The sequence below is a fragment of the Lathamus discolor genome, chromosome Z (assembly GCF_037157495.1).
Source record: "Lathamus discolor isolate bLatDis1 chromosome Z, bLatDis1.hap1, whole genome shotgun sequence".
Taxonomy (NCBI): Eukaryota; Metazoa; Chordata; class Aves; order Psittaciformes; family Psittacidae; genus Lathamus; species Lathamus discolor.
The window spans coordinates 65108344-65123099 of NC_088909.1; positions in this window are offsets into that span (position 1 = coordinate 65108344).

Here is a 14756-nt window from a genome sequence, read left to right on the forward strand (position 1 = left end):
AAAGGAAAATAATTGCACTGTGAGCAGCGTATTTGTTTGAAGGACCTTGAAAGACTCTTTCTTAGGACAAAAAAACCTGATCCAGCTATAACCGAATGGGAATGCACTTCAGCATCTACTTACTAACTGTGAAGAGTGGATGATTGTTATTCACTGCCTTTTATTTTGTCAATCTTCTTTGGCCGGAAGCAAGACATCTATAACTCATCAGAATATTCCTGATTACTTCTTGTACATGAAGAATAAAGGAAGGTTTGCCTGAAGTTTCTTGACTCATTAGTGATTTTGCAGATTTTGAAGTATTCAACTTCCTCACAGATAGTATGCCTCAGGGCTTCAACCCAGCTAGTCCCAGAATGATCCCCACTAATGAAAGAAGAAAATCCCTCTTTGCTGAAGGCTTAGAGAATAAATGAGGTAAAGTGAGCTTCAGAACAACCATTTCATATCCCCTCCACAAATGGTACTAATTGGCTCTACTGTCATCCTTCCCTCTAAATGCAGGCCACGAATTTGGTATGGCTGCAATTTGAATGATCTTTTCATCTATAGAAGGGCTTAATCCCAGCACAGGCTGAGACCATGTTGCTGCTATGATCTGGATTGAATCAGAACTTTAGTGCTGTACCTTTCAAAGGTGGGATACATTCAGTTGTGCCAATTTAATATAGAAAATACATTTTTCTGACTTTTCAGATGGGAGTCTACTATTTACCTCTTCAGGACATTAATGTCTCTGGAATCCTTGATTTGATAAAGATTGTGAAAACAAATGGGTCTTGTATATGTGCCTATACAGGGAACTCGTATTTAAAATAAAAATACCAGAGGAGGATATCTGAGGAACAGAAAATGTTATAAAAAAACCTTCATTACCATTTGTTTTCTTTTACAGATGTATCTATGTCTTGATACTACGTCTTTTCCTGTAGACTTGAAATTCCTGATTTCATGTGTGAGTTATACATTTATATGTGTATTTATGTTTATACAGGAATCTATTTATTATACTGTCCATATTAATATACAATGTGCTTTAATAGTTAATGTTAAATTGAAAAGATGTTGATTAAATATCAAAATCTAATGTTCACATTAGACTTTTCTGTTCTGCCACAACAAGCAGATTTCGGAATTGTATTCCGAACTGGGTTCATTTAAGCTTGTCCAATCTAGCTTGATATAAGAGACTGTTACAAAGATGAAGATCTATAAGAAGCTTTATAGAGAATTTGAAGTTCACTGTTCAATATTAAGTAAATAAAAATGTATAAATACTCTTACAATGTGTAAGGAAAACAGTAGGTGTAATGAAAATTCTGGGTTAAATGGACTGTCATACAGGAGTTAAAATACGAACTGTTAATCAGCTGTGATTTCATTGCACTATTTGCACTAACTCTAACTTGGACATGGCAATTAATATGGTTGAATGACAGAAACTCTAGAATTGCTTTATGTCCTTGTTCATTCCTGCTGTTTTCCTGTGTCACTAATGCTCCAAGGGATAAAAATGAGTTTGTTGCTCCCCTCTCTGGCACTTGCTGCCATTTCCACATGCTTTATGGTGTGGTGATCAAATACACCATTCTCCATGCTAAGGTTTGTAATTAGTTTTTTAATGAGTATCCACATTTCTGCACAAGTTTATTTTTGACAGACTTGTGTGGGATTTAGGATATACGCCTGAATATCTGTTCCATAAACATGCGGTGTTGCCTTCTGATAATGATAGAAAAATGTGATTTTCCTTTTCTTAGGTGGTGGAATGTTTTCAATGAGTGTCCACAATTTTTTGAGTAATTTATTGGAATCATAGAATCATAGAACAGTTAGGGTTGGAAAGGACCTTAAGATCATCAAATTCGAAACCCCTGCCATGGGTAGGGGCACCTCACACTAAACCATGTCGCCCAAGACTGCATCCAATCTGGCCTTGAACACAGCTAGGGAGCATCTACCACTCCTTCGGAAAACCATTCCAGTGCCTCACCACCCTCACAGTAAAGAACTTCCTCCTTATATCCAATCTAAACTTCCCTTGTTTAAGTTTGAAGTGAGGTCTCGCGAGAGCAGAGTAGAGGGGCAGGATCACCTCCCTTGACCTGCTGGTCACGCTCCTTTTATTACAGCCCAGGATACGGTTGGCTTTCTGGGCCCCGAGTGCAAACTGAAGTTGGCTCATGTTCAGTTTCTCATCAACCAACACCCCCAAGTCCTCCTCTGCAGGGCTGCTCTGAATTTCTTCTCTGCCCAGCCTGTAGCTGTGCCTGGGATTGCTATGACCCAGGTGTAGAACCTTGTACTTGGTATGTTTGAACTTCATAAGGTTGACATCAGCCCACCTCACAATCATGTCAAGGTCCCTCTGGATGGCATTCCTTCCCTCCAGCATATCAACCATACCACACAGCTTGGTGTCATCAGCAAACTTGCTGAGGAAGCACTCAATTCCAATTGTAGATGACAAATTTGTTGAACAAGACTGGTCCCAAAACCAGTCCCTAAGGGACCCCACTCGTTACTGGCCTCCAACTGTTAGCGTAAGAATAAACACATAACCACCGGAATGGTTATATGAGGTGCTTTATTGCAGCGCTGGGAAACCAGGGGCACTCGCCCAAATCTGGCTTCGACCTCGTCACATCGCGTTCACAATTTATACACTAAAATTTGGTTACTAATACATATTTAACACGGATTGCATCATTAACTAATACATATGCATCAAGGATTGCCCCATCAGTCTATTACGACATCAGCCTCTTCTGGTGGTCGCATTGATGAAGTAAGGAGTCTTCCTCAGATGAAGTAAGAAGTCTTCCTCGCTCTGTCCTCCTTCACCTTTCTGTTCTTTGGATATATCCCAACCATTGTGTGGACGCCAGCATTGTCTTGTTCTCACTTGACTACCCTGGTGTGTCCATTAATTTCTACTTCGATAGACTTCACAATACTTTTTAAATCCACCCGTATGCCCTTTACCGTATGTAATTATGTTAGCTCTTACCACCTAGCCTACCATTGTTAACATTGGTTACTGAATAACTCTGGTACAAACTACAAACTGTACTGGAAAATTACAGTATTTCCAAACCCACACTACTGATTTATAAATTTTCAAATATAATCATTTCTAATGTTTAGTTATCGTAAAATTTTGCCCTTTTCTCTAACATTTCCCCCCTTTGAAAATACTTCACTTAACTTAAGTAAGTATTTTCATTCTCTTAGGTAGCTGTTTCCTGATAAGTCAGTGGAGGTGTAGGGTATTTCAGATGTTTCCTAGTTACTGCCTCTATGATTCGATGGGTCCATGCCCTGTTTTGGGCTATTTCCTTTCGAATACAAAGATACATCAAATATAGCATTAAAAATACAATCAGTATCACTATTATAGTTTGTACGAGGGAATGGACCCATCCTGTGAGGTGAAGGCCTAGATCATCAAAAAGTGCTCCGATCCAATTTTGTTCAATATATTCTTTTTCTTTTCTGCTTCCTGTTCAACTTTAGTCAATTGGGAAATATTATATTCTATGTTCGCAGTTACATTGGGAATATGAATACAACAATGGTCTATTCTATCTTTCAAATATTCACAAACGCCATGTTCTTTAATCAGTAACATGTCCAATGCCATTCTGTTCTGCAAGGTCATTTTAGTTGTGGCTTGTAATTGCAAATTTATATCTTTGAATCCCCTTTTTTTTTTGTTATTCTGGCTAACCCTTTTGTTTGACTAAACAGGTTGTCAATCATTTCTCTGTTTCGATATGCTGCCACTGGGGCAAGTAGAGATTCAAAAGCCCATCCTATCTTAACTCCTGTTGAGGGCTCCTGCCAAATGTCTTCATCATTATTGTCGTTATTATCTATATCTCTTCTTGTTCGAATTTGTAAGATTTCTAATTTGCCTTTGAATGGTGAATTTTTCCAAATTGGACAAAGAGTCGGTAATCCTAAAGTAATTTCTTTAGCTGGACCTTCCATGGGTAGGTGGGTAGTCCAGGTTCCGTCACTTGCTGCCCAAACGAAATGTCCCATACTATGCACTGTTGAATATTTACAATCTATATTGTCAACGGGGACTTGTATTACTTTTCCTCCAATTTTCAGTCCTTGGCACGCGCATCCTGCCTTTAAAGCAATCTTGATTGGAGGTATTGTAATTTTCTCAGGGTCAGTGTCACAATCTAAGATTCTGGTACAATTCCACCAAGGAACATTTTTGATTATATTTTGACTAACCCTATTTATGGACAGTAAGTTACTGATGTTTATATTTTCTGTTAAGTTTTGTTTTCCTGTCCATCTAAGACACCAAGAGATGTTCCCAATATATTGGAATTTCTGTAAAATGCTCACTGACCAAATTGTATTCCAGTCTTGTTTTGAACTATTTGTTTTTCCACATTCCCACACCCTTTTTTGCCTGTTTATCTTGATTTCTTTCTTATAAATGCATTTTCCCCATTCATCTCTTACAGAGGTAAATTGAGCATTTTGGTATCTCTCACAGACTGACCTCAGTACTAAAACTGCAGGATCTCCAAAAACACCTTCTTCTCGATATTCTGTCACTGTCATGTTTTCCGTTACCTCCTTTTCCTGACACGTGATTGCTCTGTTAATTTCTGAAAGTGAGAATGTTATTATTCCCCATTCAGTTGGTTCTCCTGCCGCTTTGGGTATTGGTAAACAAGCTGTTATTCTACTTGTGTTTTTCATCTTTGCAAAATCTTTAATCAGTCCTATCATTAAATTTTCCTCAGGATTTCGATGATACAATTGGATTATTTGTGTTGAATTTACTGATCTTTTAGTCCTTTTTCTTGTAACCTTAGTTTCGCTATGGCTAATTGTATATCCAGTCCTATAGAACCATTTATCTTTTTCACAACTACCCTTGTTGGTGTTGGTCCTATTGGAGTGGTTTTTGCGAACTTGCAAGTCAGAATGGCATCTTGTTTTAGGTCGTTTTAAAACTTCTTTCCGAGGGATTGCTAGGATAAAAACAGATGTCAGCTCTGTTAACGACCATATGAAAATCAAAGTTTTATAATAGAACCCAGGCATCTTATTTACATTCCAGTTTTAGTTTTGTAGGGCCTAGTACCTGTGTTTCCCAGATTTTTGAAACTTTCTTTATTCGTGTATAATGTATCTAAGAATCTATTCCTTTTACCTTCACTGTTGTGAATGTGGTTAGCAATACTAGATATGGTCAGTCCCACTGTTCTTTTAATGGTTCTTTATTCCAGTTCCGGATGTATACTTGGTCTCCTGGTTGGATATCATGTGCTGGATTTTCCAGAGATAGTGGCCTATTCTACACCAGAGTGCTTCGCAGTCGAGTTAAGGTTCTACCGAGAGATAGCACATAATTATAAACATCCTGATTCCCTTTAATATGGGTATTAGGGTTGGGTTCCGGTATCTCATATGGTTTTCCATAGAGGATTTCTTAGGGGCTTACTGACATTTTACTTCTGGGTTTTATTCTAATTCGTAGCAGAGCTATAGGCAATGTTTGTGGCCATTTTATTTTGGCTTCCTGACATATTTTACAGATTTGTCTTTTTATTGTTTGGTTCATCTTTTCTACCTGTCCACTAGATTGGGGCCTCCAAGGAGTGTGTAAGTTCCATGATATTCCTAATAGTTTACTAGCTTCTTGTACTGCGTTGGCAATAAAATGTGGACCCCTATCTGATGATATTCCTAAAGGAACTCCAAACCGTGGAATGATTTCTCTAAGTAACCATTTTACCACTTCTTTTGCTTGATTGGTGCGACAGGGAAAGGCTTCTGGCCATCCAGAAAAGGTGTCAACCCCTACTAACAGATATTTGTATCCTTGTACTTTTGGTAATTCCGCAAAATCAACCTGCCAATTATCTCCTGGCTTCATTCCTATTTTAATTTTTCCTATTTCAATTTGTCTCCTTACTATCGGATTGTTTTTTTTTTTTTTTTAGACAAATTTCACATTTTGATCCTACTGCTTTTGCCATCGTTAACATCTGTGTGGAAATTATTCCTAGCCTTAAATAAGTTACCAATACTTCTGCACCCCAATGACATTTTTGGTGTTCAGTTTGTAGGATTTTTCGCATTATTGCTGGTGGTACTATTATTTGTCCAGTTGTTGTTGTATACCACCCTTCAGAATTCTTTTGAGCCTCCAATAGTCCTGCCAGCTTTTCATTTTCTTTTAAATAATTAGGATCTTGTGAAAGATAGGTATGGAGTGGGCTTACCTTGAGAGGTATCAGGGCCATCATGTTCCATACCTTTTGGGCAACTTGTCGAGCTGTCCAATCTGCCAGTGTATTTTTTCGGACATCTTCGAAGTTCCTCCTTGGTGTGCTTTACAATGCATACTGGCTATCTGTTTGGGTTTTTGTACAGCAATTATCAGTTTCAAAATTTCTTCTTGATATTTTATATCAGTCCCTGGTGAAGACAACAGTCCTCATTCTTTTTACAATGTTCCGTGTATATGTATTATACCAAATGCATACTTTGAATCAGTTCATACATTCACCTTTTATCGTCGCTCAGTTCCAACGTTCTTGTAAGAGCTATCAGCTCTGCCCATTGAGCTGACGTCCCAGGAGGTAATGTTTTTGCCTCAATTACCTTTTGTTGCATTGTTACAGCATATTCTGCGTACCGTGTTCTGTTCTCCACAAAGCTGCTTCCATCCGTGAAAAGTTCCCAGTCCGGTTGCTCAAGAGGTACCTCTTTTAAGTCTGTTCTGGTTGCATATATATATATGCTCGATGACCTCTGTACAGTCATGTTCAAGAGTTCCTTCCTCTAGGTCAGTTCCTAGAAAAGCTGCTGAATTTAACAAATTAATAGTCTTTAGATTCATATCATCTTGTTCTGTTAAGATTGCTTGATATTTCATCATTCGGCTAGGGGATAACCAATACCCCCCCTTTTGTTCAAAGACAGTTTTTACCATATGTGGTGCAAACACTTCCATATGTTTTCCAGAGTCAGTTTTCTGACCTCCTGTATTAGAACAATAGTTGCCGCTACCGCTCTTAAACATGAAGGCCATCCCGCACTTACCGGATCTAGTTGTTTTGAAAAATATCCTACTGGTCTTTTCCAGCTTCCAATTTTCTGGGTTAATACTCCCAACGTCAATCTCTGCCTCTCATGGACAAATAACTGAAAGTCCTTTGTCAAATCTGGGAGTCCCAAACAAAAGCATGTGATTTTTGGGCTTCATACAGGGGTTTAGCAATAAGTCCGTAATTCATTATCCACAACGTGCACCATCCTGCCATGCCCAAAAATGTTCTTAACTCATGTAAATTCCATGGTTCTGGAATGGCACAAATTGTCTCTATGCAGTTTTTATTCCTAGCTGGTTCAGGATTTCAATAGTCACTTTTATGCATAATGATTTCTGTTCTGCCACAATAAAGATACCATCTACGTATTGCAATCGGAGATATTGTGATCTCGGTACCTGTACCTTTCCTTGAGTAGTCCATGTCTCCAGTTCCTTAGCCAATTGATTCCCAAAAAGGGTTGGATTGTTTTTGAATCCTTGTGGTAGTTTGGTTCACATTAGTTCTGTTTTTCGTCCACTCTGTGGATTCTTCCCATTCAAATGCAAACAGTTTCCTGCTATTTTTATTAAGAGGAATGCAGAAGAAGGCATCTTTTAAATCAATCACTGTAAACCATTTATATTTTTCCTTCACAGATGTTAACAGTGTATAAGGATTTGCTACTACTGGGGGATATCTTTTGTTATTTTATTTATTGCCCTCAGATCCTGTACTAACCTATATTCACTGTTTCATTTTCTTACTGGAAAAATTAGTGTGTTATATTCTGATTCACATTCTTCCAAAATTCGACATTTCAAAAATTTCTCAATTGTTTTTTATAATCCCAAACTTTGCCTCTAGCTTCGAAGGATATTGTTTAACTCTTACTGGCCTAACCCCATCTTTTAATTCCACTGTTACTGGTTGAGCTGCTTTTGATTTTCCCGGGATTTCTGTCTCCCAAACTGTCGGTATCACAGCCACTTTTACCTCTTTTGGAATTTGAGCAATGGTGGTTTTTTTTTTTTTTTTTTTTTTTTTTAAGAACCAAAATCTGTCCTGCTTTTGATTCGGGGATTTGCATTATTAATACACCATCTTCAAAATTATTATTGCATCCAATTTGGCCAATAAGTCCCGTCCTAAAGGGGGAATGGGGCATTCAGGTACATATAGAAATTCGTGTGTTAATTCCTTCCCTCCAAATCGCAGATCTAGGGGCTGCAAGAATGGCCGTATTTCCTCCTTCCCTGTGGCTCTCACAATTGTCATAGTTCTTTCCCTTAACCCCCTGTGTAAATCATTTAAAACTGAATATGTAGCCCCTGTGTCCATTAAAAAAATTTTACTTCCTCCTCTCCTAGTTGGATCTTTACAAGGGGTTCTTTATTTTCTGCTTGGCTTAGTCAGCTTTGATTAACAAAATCCCCCAACAACATTGTTTTAGCCATGTCGGATCCTGCAAAAGGATTTCTTGTTGACATGAACTGCCCCCCTTTTGATGGACATTCATTTTTCCAATGTCCTTCCTGCTTGCAAAGGGCACATTGATTATATCACATTCTGTCTACATTCATTCTCTTTTGTTTTTTTTTTTTTTTTTTTTTTTTTGTTTTTTTTTTTTTTTTTAATTACAAAATCCTCTTTCTCCCCCCCTTTCTTCATTTAATGCCAGTGGGGCTGATGGGGCAACTGTCAAATCCAAGCTTTCAATATCTTTCTGATGTTGTAAATTATTCTTTAAAGCAAGACACCCTATACCTCTTTTCTTAGTAGTAACACATCCCTTACATTGTTCATTAGTATTTACCTTAACAACCATTATTCCATAGGATTTCTGCCATTCATCTTTTCTCTTTTTTTTTTTTTTTTTTTAAAGGTTTCATCTTTTTTTTTTTTTTTTTTTTTTTTTTGCTTTTTTTCTTTTTTTTTTTTTTAAGGTTTCTGTTTTTTCTTTTTTTTTTTTTTTTTTTTTTTCCTTTTTCTTTTTTTTTTTTTTCTGAAGGGAGGGAAAGGGAGTGGGGAAAGGAGAGGGGTAAAGGAGGAGGGGTAGGTGGGTGGGAGGAAGGCAGCAGCAGGGCTTTCCAGCTCGCTCCTGCCTCCCTTGAAACTCGTCCCATTTTCCTTCCCTTTTGCAATACAACATCAACTGCAAGATGGTATTATACTGTAAAGTTCCATTCTCAGGCCATTTTCCTGGTCTTCTAATTCATATTGCATCCACCGTACATTACAGTAATCAATTAGTTTACTCTTTTGCATGCTCTGCCCAAACCGACCCTCCTTGCAGTGACTTAAAAAAAAACAACCTAATGGAGACGACTTAGGGACCAATGGCATTTTGTAAATACAAAGAGATCTCCAAAACACGCACACACACTTACCACTACGTTACAGGAATTATACAGACAGATGCTGATCCTGCAGCAGAAATACCAATACCATAACCACGTTTGCCGAACCTGCAGAGCTTTCGCTACTGTCTAACGGACGGCGCCTAGGCTTTTACCCCGAGAGCTCTCTAGCCCCAACCAAGCGCAGCTTTCACCGCGTCTAACAGGCAGGCTTTACTACTAGCCCAGCCAAACGCAGCTTTTCGCTGCGTATTACAGGCAGGCTTTTACCAGACCTAACCAAAGGTCAATACACCATACTTTTACTAGAAACCGGTTCTGTAACTTAAATAAAGCACCTTTCTTACCGTGTCAGAGGTCCGTCGTGAGCAGCAGAGGTCGGTCGCGGTCGATGGCTCCCCGAGAATTTCTCGGTGCCGGCTGGAGCGTGGTCGAAACGCGATCCGCCTCAGCAATGCCCGCGAGGTCCCACCTGGGTCGCCAAAATGTTAGCGTAAGAATAAACACATAACCACCGGAATGGTTATATGAGGTGCTTTATTGCAGCGCTGGGAAACCAGGGGCACTCGCCCAAATCTGGCTTCGACCTCGTCACATCGCGTTCACAATTTATACACTAAAATTTGGTTACTAATACATATTTAACACGGATTGCATCATTAACTAATACATATGCATCAAGGATTGCCCCATCAGTCTATTACGACATCAGCCTCTTCTGGTGGTCGCATTGATGAAGTAAGGAGTCTTCCTCAGATGAAGTAAGAAGTCTTCCTCGCTCTGTCCTCCTTCACCTTTCTGTTCTTTGGATATATCCCAACCATTGTGTGGACGCCAGCATTGTCTTGTTCTCACTTGACTACCCTGGTGTGTCCATTAATTTCTACTTCGATAGACTTCACAATACTTTTTAAATCCACCCGTATGCCCTTTACCGTATGTAATTATGTTAGCTCTTACCACCTAGCCTACCATTGTTAACATTGGTTACTGAATAACTCTGGTACAAACTACAAACTGTACTGGAAAATTACAGTATTTCCAAACCCACACTACTGATTTATAAATTTTCAAATATAATCATTTCTAATGTTTAGTTATCGTAAAATTTTGCCCTTTTCTCTAACACAACTGGACATTGGGCCATTGATCACAACTCTTTGTGTGCAGCCATCCAGTCAGTTCTTTATCCACTGAGTGGTCCATCCATCAAATTGATATCTCTGCAATTTAGAGACAAGGATGTTGTGTGGGACAGTGTTGAAAGCTTTGCACAAATCCAGGTAGATGACATCAACTGCTCTACCCTTGTGCATCAGTTCTGTGGCGCCATTATAGAAGGCCACCAAATTGGTCAGGCAGGATTTCCCCATAGTGAAGCCATGCTGGCTGTCACCAAGCACCTTGTTGTTTTTCATGTGCCTTAGCATGCCTTCCAGGAGAATCTGCTCCAAGACTTTGCCAGGCACAGAGGTGAGACTGACTGCTCTGTAATTCCCTGGTCTTCCATTTTCCCCTTCTTGAAAATGGGGGTTATATTTCCCTTTTTCCAGTCGTCGGGAACTTCACCTGACTGCCATGATTTTTCAAATACGATGGCCAGTGGCTTAGCAACTTCATTCGCCAGCTCCTTCAGGACCCGCGGATGGATTTCACTAGGTCCCATGGACTTGTGAATGTTCAGATTCTTAAGATGGTCTCAAACCAGATCCTCTCCTACAGTGGGCCCAAGGTCTTCATTCTCACAGTCTCTGCATCTGCCTACCAAGACTTGGGTGTTGTGTTCAGAGCATTTGCCAGTGCAGACCAAGGCAAAGAAGTCATTAAGAACCTCAGCCTTCTCCAAATCCAGGGTAGCCAGTTTTCCTGACAGCTTCCAGAGAGAGCCCACGTTGTCCCTAGTTTGTCTTTATTTGCAATGTACCTATAGAATCCCTTCCTGTTATCTTTAGCATCCCTAGCCAAGTTGAATTCTAACTGGGCCTTAGCTTTCCTTACCTGGTCCCTAGCTTCCCAGACAGCATCCCTGTATTCTTCCCAGGCCACTTGTCCTTGCTTCCACTTTTTATAAGCCACTTTTTTCCCCTTAAGTTCAGCAGCTCCTTATCTGTCCTTGGAGGTCTTCTGGCTGTCCTGCTGCAGTTCCTTCTAGTTGGGATGCAACATTCCTGAGCTTGCAGTAAGTGATCCTTGAATATCAACCAACAGTCTTGGGCCCCCCTGCCATCTAGGGCTATATCCCATGGAACATTACTAAGCAGGACAATGTCTGCTCTCTTGAAGTCCAGGGCAGTGAGCTTGCTGCACGCTGTTCTCCCTGCCCTGGGGATCTCGAACTTGACTGAATCATGAGCCCTACAACCAAGGCTGCCCTGGAGCGTCACATTTCCAATCATCCGCTCCCTGTTGGTGAGCATGAGGTCAAGCATGGCACCTCTCCGTGTCAGCTCCTCTATTACTTGCAGAGGGAAGTTGTCTTCTTTCTTATTCCTGTCTTATTCTCAATAGCCATATTTTATTTTTTTTTTCCACACTAGCATTATCTTTTGAGCATTCTCATTATGCTCTGGTATTATATTGCTTTCTCTCCTAAATATTGCTGAGACCTCAGTGTCTTGAGGCATCTCTTATCTTTGCTGTTACTGTTGGTTTCATAGACTTAGAAAGGGCAAGCAGCATAATTCTTGTGCAAATTTTGTAGGTAATTTGTGAAAAAGCTACTTCAGATACCAAGTGTATTTCTATGGCTCTCCCTCTTCCTCTTTTGCCTTTAAAATCATATGGCTGCATTTTCCTTGACACTGTATTATTTTGTTTGCTCAAAGCACTATATGACCATTGCACGTTGCTAACAGTCGATTTTGGAATCTCGGTATGTACTACATCCATTGAAATAGATTTTCAGTCAGTGGAGTGAATTTCCATGAAGCATGCCATGCTGAGGGCTCTTTACCCTACATGCTTATTATCACCAATGCCAGAATAGACCTTTTTTTTTTTTTTCCTTAAAATGTTTCTAATTAGCATGTTTCAGATTCCTCTCATTGACGCTATGGATGTCAAGTGGGTAACTGTCTCCTTCCATAATGATTTTTGAGAAGACATATATTGCCATTGTAGTCCAATGACAAAAATTAGACTAGATTATTTCTATCAGCCCTAGATTTTTCTGGGAACTTGCTTGCATCAAACTTTAATACAGAATGAGGGTCTAAGAATATTCTTTGCAAAACAACCATTTTTACTGAAATCTTAGATTAATCTTTTTTCTCTTGCTGCTATTTGTGTGAGGTTAGGTAGTCCTGCTATTACATTATGGGGCTTGAAATAGGCAAATTCAGTAAAATAGATTCTCTTAAGGAGCTGTAGTTTTGTTAACATGAAATGCACCTTCTGTATTAGAGAAAATAAATATTTGATGGATGAGGGAGGGCTAATAGAAAGAAGATGACTGAGGTAAGAAAAAAAAGCCTTAACTGTGCTGTCTTAGGATATATTTTTAGTATGGAGTTATCTGAGGTCTTGGCTGAAAATGCATCTGTAGAAGTCAACAGATGAATTCAACCTTCTGCGCTGTGAGCATGAAAGCAATAGAAGATGGTTTTCTAATCTAAATTGTTCAAAATAACTTTTTTGTCTTTTATATAGATAGATAGAAAATTTAAGGTTGTTTTATTTCTGTTGTAGGGGAAACTAGGCAAAAAAATTAGAGACTCTTGTTTTCATCATGCAACATGACCTCTTCAAATTAGTTTCCCAAAGAAAACTATTTCCCTTGCTGAAAATAATGAAGAGGAACATACAACTTTCTGGTTTCCAGCTCAGCTGGAACAAGGTCATGTTCCTTTCTACTTCTGCAAAACATTATTTTCCAAATACATTTTAATCTGAGTTGAAAATGGATTGATATTTAGGTGAAGTTCAATCAGTGTTAAGAGCGTAGTGTTAAAAACTTTGATGTGCGTATTGGATTACAGAACCTAATAACATTTTCTTTAGTTATTCAAATTATTTTTCCCTATAGTTCAGAATATTTCCAATCAGACTTTTACAGATAGTGAAGTCCTGCGGCAGCTATTTACAGTACTTAGCTGAAAGAGGAGAATTTCTGATGACCTCTTATGATTAAATGCATGAAAAACCCATTCAAAAAAACTGATATTTTTTTCTTTTTTTTGTTATCAGTTCTAATACATGACTCAATCTGTTCCACTTTTGAATGTTTCTGGGAGGTTTGAGGAATGATTTGTCTATCTTCACAAGACCAGGTTGAAGTACTGGAAGAAAAGCAATAATTTTATAAGAAAACCCTTTCTACTTTTGCAGCACTATCAATCAGAGGATTTATTTGAAAAGAACAAACTAGATAGAGAAAATGAGATTGTTAAGATTAAATAAAAAAAGAAAAGAACTGCTTTTGTTAATAAGACTAGCATCTGTGATTCTGCTCACTGTTGTAAAATACGAATGATTAATTCTTGTGCTTTGGGGCATAAACTTATCAGTTTAAGCTGGATGGAATTTTATCCATTTTATCTTGGTGTAAGTTTAAAAATCACTTAAATTGTTGGAAGTGTTTATACTTATATATATTTAGTAGCAAGGCATCTGTGCAAGCAAAGATCAGATAATGTTATTAATAGAATTAGGAAAAGATTTTCCATATTTAAGAAATGTTGATAACTGATTAAAATACATACAGTTTTAAAATATGGTATATATCTAGAAGCTCCTGTTCCAGTGTTAAGCAAACTGTATTTGGAAAAAACAGTTTCTAAATGTATTCTTAATTAGTAGAAATTAATTAGTAGAAAGGAAGAGAGAGAAGAACTGGGATAAGGGGAAAAGCTTAAGTATATATTAGAAAAATATCCTTACTTCAGAAATCAGTTTAAGTGAAGAACTAAAGTGAAAAGAAAAGAATGCTATCATTCCCATCATAAAAAGAAATGTGGGAAAATTGACAGCAACGTGGACAGAAGAAAGGTCTTCCATAAGTGATATATGAAATAGATGATTAGATAATCATAGAATCATTAGGGTTGGAAGGGACCTCTGGAGATCCCCCAGCCAAGGAAGGGCCACCTAGAGCAGGTTACACAGGAGCATGTCCAGGCAGGTTTTGAATATCTCCAAAGAAGGAGACTCCACAACTTGCCCAGGCAGCCTGTTCCAGTGCTCTGCCAGCCTCAACATAAGGAAGTTCTTCCAAATGTTGAGATGAAACTTCTTATGTTTTAATTTATGTCCGTTGCTCCTCATCATATGGCTGGGCACCACTGAAAAGGGTCTGGCACCATCCTTCTGGCACCCACCTTTGTGA